This window comes from Rhagoletis pomonella, unplaced genomic scaffold (assembly GCF_013731165.1).
Source record: "Rhagoletis pomonella isolate Grant_MI unplaced genomic scaffold, Rhpom_1.0 Rhpom_scaffold_00004, whole genome shotgun sequence".
NCBI lineage: Eukaryota > Metazoa > Arthropoda > Insecta > Diptera > Tephritidae > Rhagoletis > Rhagoletis pomonella.
The window spans coordinates 33,283,679-33,291,493 of NW_023458558.1; the positions used below are offsets into that span (position 1 = coordinate 33,283,679).

At 34.5% G+C, this 7,815-nt stretch overlaps 1 long non-coding RNA gene across 1 annotated transcript; it reads left to right on the plus strand.

The window, feature by feature from the left end:
* Positions 1 to 752: 752 nt before the first annotated feature.
* LOC118738459 lies at positions 753 to 7,293 on the plus strand. Its single transcript, XR_004992883.1, has 3 exons — positions 753 to 841; positions 6,719 to 6,882; positions 7,176 to 7,293. It is a non-coding gene; the product is annotated as an uncharacterized LOC118738459 (long non-coding RNA).
* Positions 7,294 to 7,815: the final 522 nt, after the last annotated feature.

The window sequence follows — 7,815 nt, forward strand, 5'->3', positions numbered from 1 at the left end:
GGGCGGGGTTTTAACGTGGCGGGACGCAAACCCAGCGCGCGCGAAGTTTTACGCCTTCTAACTTTAGCTCGCTCCCAAATGGGAGTTTGATCCCTACCCAGAGGATACGTGGATATAAATATCCGGACGTAGTGAGCTGAATCATATGCACAAGAATTACTTCTCGCCACTCCCAGGTGAATTGCAGTCAAAAAAATTCCACTTCTGCGCACGGAACCATCCTCCTATTTACTTTAATTTAAATTACTTGACATGGTCTGCATTTTTAAGAAAAAGCATTTGCTTAGGTTTTATGCATACAGCCCAATGTTTTGCATTTTAAGATTATACAGATATGTACGTCTCATCTTCGAGAATATTCGTATAAGGCTGACGGTTATTCGGTATTATTTATTAATAAAAATAAAAAGAATAATATGTGAATCAAATGAAAAGTAGTTTTAAAATCCCCAACTCAGAGATATTAAGACGTATATGTATTTAATTAATTTTTAAATTTAAAAAGTATGTTTATACACTCCGATCAAAGCTCGGGAATTCTGGTACTAAGTACATAGCAATTATAAAACAATCATACCGGGTTTCCCTTACCACATCTGCACGGCCATCACAGTTGTATTACGAGTTTGTGGCTTAAGTCTTTCGTTTACGTGTGAAAATTCCACACAAATGCTCAATTTATAAACCATAATAAAAATTTTCTTAAACCTTCCGTTTCTTATTCCTTTCGTTTGCTACACTTACAGATGCCGATACAGCTAGCGTATTCTTGGTTCTTGTAATGGCAGCGCCTGGAAATGCGTGTGCGATACCAATAGGAAAGACATGCTCTGCGATCGAGGTGAGTAGAAAACAATTATTTACCTATACAAGCCGCAGATAATAAAATACGTAATGTATCTAAATAGTCATTTAGGCCCAATGCAAAATGTTTCATGTGTCGCTCATTTACGCATAAACTGCAAATAGCCACAGTTTCCAGAATACTGTCATCTAGTGACCACAAATGCCTTTGACTGCATGAAAATTCATCTATTTAAATTGGACCATCATAACAACAATAATAAAAGCATATGTAGCATTCATCTTGAAGTTGGAGCAAATGCAAGGCAATAAAAAGCAAAGCAAATTATTGCAAATCGTACATTTTAGCCGCAGCCATAATGCATGTTGCATGTGTCGACACGACAATCAACTGCACAGCACGTTATTCCAACGGTATCACTCACATGTTGTTGTTGGTGTTGCTAATAGTTTAGCGAGTTTCGTATTTCGCTGGCAAATGGCTACATTTCTTTTTGTAAATTATTTTTTGCGGCTTTCCTACTATTAAATTTCATGTTTTCTCTCTCTTTTTCACGCTTTGCTTTTGTGTTGTTGTAGACTTAAATTAGTGTTGCATTCACGAATGCTGCTTGCGTGATGGTACATGTGAGAATAGCACACCTGATAAATATCCCTGCACTTGCACTGACTGAAGTTCTTTACGATGAACATTGCGAAAACGGGGAGCATCTGCATGCGGCGAAGGCATTGAAAAACGCTGGAAACTGTACACTCAAACTGAATAATAAACTTCTATAACTTAAAGTTGTCGTATTTCCAAGTGCGTTTGTGAAGAGATGTATTTACATACCTATGCCCAGAGGTTTGTATGTATGTACATTAGGGTGGTCCACATTTGTTTTCCTCCAGCTACTGCCTGACGTGAAGAATATCAAAAATATGTAGACGCGTATTTTTTATTTTGAGATATGTAGGTTAATATTTACCCGTGTTGCCGGGGCTTTGAAATTTCCTATGTAATATGCATGAAGAAAAAACAATTTTTTCGTAGAATTGCTATCAAATAGTTAAAAATAAATATTTTTTGATCGAATAAGACTATGCTCCCTCCGAAGTCTTAAAGAAATAACCATGATGCTTATTTAACTTAAACATTTTACTGAGTACTTTTTAACAACCGATAATTCTATCTGTTATATAAAAGAATTAGTTATTTTATGTTTTCATAATTACATCATGTGCGCAATTCAATGGATGTGTTTAATTTTTTTAGCATTTTGTTGATGTTTTCTGTAGGTTTTAGGTAAAAATTCTGAAAAACAGGTTTGGATGATGTTTGAAAATTTAAAATTATATAAAGTCAATATAATATCTTAACGCCCTATTCATAAAAAATAAAATAGATTTAAAGAGCTGTATAAAGTGACATATTCATATAAATTTTCTACTTATAAAGCAGTTAAAGTCTTCTTTATTTTTTATGAATTTGGGTGTAAGTTTATTAATCAAAACCAAAAGCGTTTGAAAATATTTAAATACATTTTTAAACTGGGTTGCCACCTTTCTTAAAAAATAGAAGAATGATTATTTAAAATTTAAGCTTATTGCCACCCATCTGTTAACTAAGAAGAGGTAATTATGTAAGTTAAGTGAAATGTGCAATATGCATTTTTGCACATTCGATAGTTTGATATGGTATCGATTTTGGTATAGATAAATGGCAACCCTATCCAAAAACATATGTGAATTAAAATATGTATTAAATTTTTTTTTTTGTGATTTTATAGCAATGCTACAAAAAAAAAGTATTTTCCCCATGTAAAATACATGGAAAACTTCAAGACCCCGTCGGACCTGTCTTGGGTCCGATCAATTCATTTTTTTTTTTGATTTATGTTAGAAAGAGTTTCCGTCATCACTTTTTTTGCTTAATTTTTCGTTTTTGCTAAAAATTTAAAATTTGTTTTCAATTGCATGTTACATTGCAGTTGTAATTCTTTTTGGGTGAAAAAATGACCTTTTTATCATATAACAGAGAAATTCTCCAGTCAACTTCAGAAAAATTTGGAGCCAGCACTTTCCCACTAACAAATAAACGTGGACGATGGTTCTTATATCTGTATTATACTAAGGTAAATAAACAATCCGACAAATGTAGAATTTCCAAAATGAGGTTTTGTTTAAACAAAACAATTAGGCAAAGACACCAAAATAAATTTATAACTTGTGAGGAAAATAAATGACAAACAATAAACAATTATCAATGAATCTGCTCCACATGTTTTTAATCTATAAAACTGTTATGGGGTAATTCGGAAAGAAATCTGCACTACCAAATGATACAACAAACGCTTTTATATTGTGCGATACTAAGGTATGAGGGCTACCGTTAAAAAAACAGTTGGTTGCGGCGAATCATCACTCGGGCTAAAAGGATAAATCCATTCAGGAGCAATAACCGATAAGTCAAAAATGATCGAATTGTGATTTCATATTTATTAAATAAATACGAATTTTCAATTATTGGTGAAAATATAATTTTTTTAATTAATACTCAAGCTTCGATATTTAAATTTTTTTTTGAAGACAGACATAAAACATAAAATGTTTCAACAGAAAACATGCCATTTCCTTTGGCTTTCAAAGAATAAACCAGTGCTGCGCCGGCAACTAAATATAATACCAATACCAACTGGTATATCTGGCATACCGGCGCGCGTCTGATGGTCACGGTAGAGTTATAACATGCGCGCGTATATGTTGGAAGTGGCGAAGGTGTAGCTAAGCCAGAAATAACCACATTCCTTCATAATGCAACTGCAACAAATTCACAACGTCATTGAGAAAGGCACGAGTAACCTGCGATATATTTTAGTGAATGCATGTGTGCCTGTGCGCCTGGAAGAACGAAATCATCATGCAAAATCAATAAGTGCCCAGTATCTACAAGTATATTGACTAGTTCGTTAGGACTCTACGATTGCCACCTAGGCGTTTGGATGGCGGCCAGAAGATTACGTCGTGCACATGCTCGGCATTACTTTGATTTATGTTTCATACATTTGAACGTATGGCCGTTTACTTTCTGCTATTTCTTCTTCTTATTCAGGTGGGTTTTCATCCTTTTGAATTACAGTTATTAGTCGCATTGACTTGAACGAACGGACTAGCGCGCAATCGAGCGACTAATCTGCAGCTGTGGCTGGTAATTGGAAAAAATGCACAAATACTTTAAGCAAAATAAAATGTAGACAGAGTATGGTTAGCAAGTATTTGTGCGTAATGAGTTTAGTGAAAAGCTCGTAATTGCGTCCGAGCTGGATACTGCAATTTGTGCACTGTCCAATATTATTAGTTCAGCGGCCACATTTGCCATATTATTGTCGCATTTATACAGGTTTTCGGTATGTGTGTTTGCATTGTTGCGGCGGAGTTTTTTTATTTATTTTTTTGTATCAAGCACATTTGAATTGTTAATAATTTGTGTTGCAATTACGTGCGTCTTCATGCCAAATTCCCAAGTGCTTTACTTTCACTCCATCAGCTCGTGTTCGCCTATAAACTGCAATGTTGCATGCCTCATTTACAACAAAAATGTACAACAATTCTAATAACACCTGCTGGCATTAGTAATCGCATGCTAATGGTTTGCGCTGATTTCATTTCTCTCGTTATTGGCAATCGAAATTTTATTACCTTTCGAAAGCAGAACTAAAGACTTAAGCAACAAACTTGCTTTTTCAATGAACAAAATTAGGCACTTCATTTCTATATCACAAGTGAATGTAGTCTGAAGTTTCTCATGAAAAATACACACACACAAAAAAAAAGTTTATTAGGATTAGACATGGAATAATCGCGCAGCTTGGGTATTCCGCGAGAGACGTATTTTCGAATGGAAGCAGTGATTACTTGACTTGCGTACTTTGATGGGTTAGAGCGGCCATTTGTGCGAAAACGCAAAGTTAAGGTATACACATGTAGGTATATAAACACTGCCTGCGCATACAAAATACTATAAAACGAACTACTTGCATGCGGCGTCTTATGACTAATTACCTGTTTTATATGCGAGCACAACTTTCTGTGGGTCGGTGACATTTTCCTGAGGCTGACGACAAACTCATACTTTATATCTAAAAGCTCATTATATGAAGTGTGATACACTACGTTGAGATGAGAAGAATGCAAATGTTTGTTAAGAATAATAAACAAGAAAATTCTGAATATGCACCTGCAGAGAATTTCTATATGAAACTAGATTTGCGGCGCCTGATAAGAACTTTTCCACTGGCTAAAGTTAAAATTCTTAGTTTAAATTGAAACGACTAAAGAGTTGAATCATTCTCAAACATAGGCTAAAAATAGTAGCGATGTGATACCATATCGAATACTAATCGCTTTCGATGGCATGAGTCTGTAAGATGATCTTATTTTCGCCGGTGAGATGTCTGCCAGGCGTGTGTATTTTTCTTCTATGATCTGGCAACTACACCATTGGTCCGATTCAACATCCAAGCCACTAAATGTCTTTATAAGGAAACTTAAAGGCACAGAAGTGCGTTTCCTGTTATAGGGGGGCCAAGAATACTCTCTGTTCCATAGGACGAAAACTTTTCCCGTACATTGGCCAAATCAGTCATTGGTATAAATACCGTATTCTTTCTTGAAAGTAAGTGGTGGAAGCTTTCCTTGCTAATTTTTACTTTTAAAACTCATTATTCAGCCGCCCAACTACATATGCATACTAATTTGATTCTAGAAATCTGCGCTGTTTGGATCAGGGATGTTCGACATCTTTTAGAACTGCCTGACTGCCACAGAAGAAAAATACTCGTTTTTTTCTCTAGGTCTTTGATCAATATTTCGTAATGCACCTTAAATGACAAATACTTATTCTTCTAGAGTATCTGAATGACCAGAGATTACCTTGAACCATTAACTAGTTTCTTTGAGTCTTATTGCTGTAATAACGGCCATCCCGAGCAATTAGATCAAGTGAAGGGAAATTGCAAGATTGCATTTTTGGTGTATGAGAGCATCAGGAAAAGCTGCGTTTTCCCGATTGCGCGCTCTTTCTATGAATACTTAAACCCATCCTTCATTTGGCCTCTGAAAAGTAAATTCTTTTAATACAACCATCGTTCCCAAGAAGACCAGCCATACGAAAGTTCTATATACATGTATTGCCTGCTGCGTCATCTATTATATTATAATAAAATTGTAATTAGAGTTAAAAACTTATATATTTTTCATTATGAAAAGAAACATTTCCGCATTACCGGCCAAGAACCCAATAATATTTTCAACATAAATGCTAACCGATGCCCTAAACACTCTTCTCTTTCTTTCTTAAGTCTTTCATTTCTCCTATTGTCCAGTTGAATGAGTCCTCACAAATTGAAATTGATCAAGTTCTTAATTTAAGAATGCGGCATAGACAAACTATTGTAAACACAGGGCTACTTAATATAAAAACCAATAAAGATAAACACCAAGAATACATTTCAACGACAGAAATAAAGAGGCTCCATAAAAGCCTACATACGATTTTCTCAAACAGATAAAAATGACTTTCTCTGAAAATACATACTTATATAAATATATGGCCATGGAAGCACTTTTGTCTAAGATTTTTTGTAACTACATAGAAGATTTCACGACTGCCACACCCTTCAAGCATCATACGAGCTCATATGCTCCATCTTTTCGTATGGGCGCCTATACATAATAAGTGCTTAGATGCATCTTAAAATACATTCATAAAAGTAAGAGCATACGCGTAGAGACAGAAGAAAACAATAAATTACATTGCTCTAACTCTATTCTAATAAAACAAAATCGCAGTAGTTAAACCGGGAAACAAAATCATTAATTCATTGCCTACTTAATTTGTCCTTTCTATTTGTCCTTTTCATCTTTTACCTTCCAGATGTTGGCGAGTGTGCTGGCGTTTCTTGTCAAGCTCTTGCATTGACCCAATCGAAGGCTTTTGCTGTGAATGTCCACTGGAGTGGGCAGGCGTGGTATGTCAAATGCTTGAGATGAATACGAGATCCACTACGCGACAACCAGCAATAATAATGACGCTGAAATGTAAGCTGAGGCGAGATTTGAATTTATTTATTGAATTTATTTATTTATTCTAAGGTAGTACAGTTTTTATTCAGCAGAGTGAACTGTTTCACTCGAATTGTTATCACGGGGCATACAAAACTAAATTAAATTAATTAGCAACTATAAAACTTCATTAATATAACTACATATATGGTGGGAGTAGCAATAAAATTTATTCAGTCTGCCTAAATACCTAATTATTAAATTTTTAGATGCTTCATGCTTCTTATGGTTAAAAATACGTATATATATTTTTTTCTGTTGTTTTTCAGGTCATAGCCGGAGGACCGACAGAAAATTGCACAGACTTCCACTTGTAATTTAATTAATTTATTTTTATTGCATAGTTTGCAAATAAATTTGGAAAGTATGATTTCATTTAATTCATATATTTATAATAAAATGTGTCATTTCGGCTGAAACAAAGCTATCTACATAATTTACTGTTAAATAAGTCTCCCTTGCAAATTTATTGAACATAAATTTCATCAAAATAAATTACAGCAAATAGTGACGTTTTCGTTTGTTGTTTACTCATTGGGGCCCAAAGAGCTTTATTTATAGCTAAGGATATTGAATTTATTATTTAAATATAAGCCGAAATAAAATGAAAAGTATCTTAAGCTACGACTGCGAGCGCTAACCCAAAATTTGTTTGTTCTAAAATCACAAAAAATTTGTTTAGTGGATAAAAGTAATGAATGAACTCCCAAGTATTACTCTAAACTACTACCTAGCGCCAAATTGGACAATGTGGTTATTCAAATCATTAACCGACGCTTTCGGAAGAGAGTAGTAGGCGAAACGTGAAATACGCAAGGTTTCCGAAAACTTAAAATAGGCCAATATAAGAGACGTTGGTACTTTGTGTTTGTATTGAAATTCGCACATATCATAGTAGTTAATAAATAT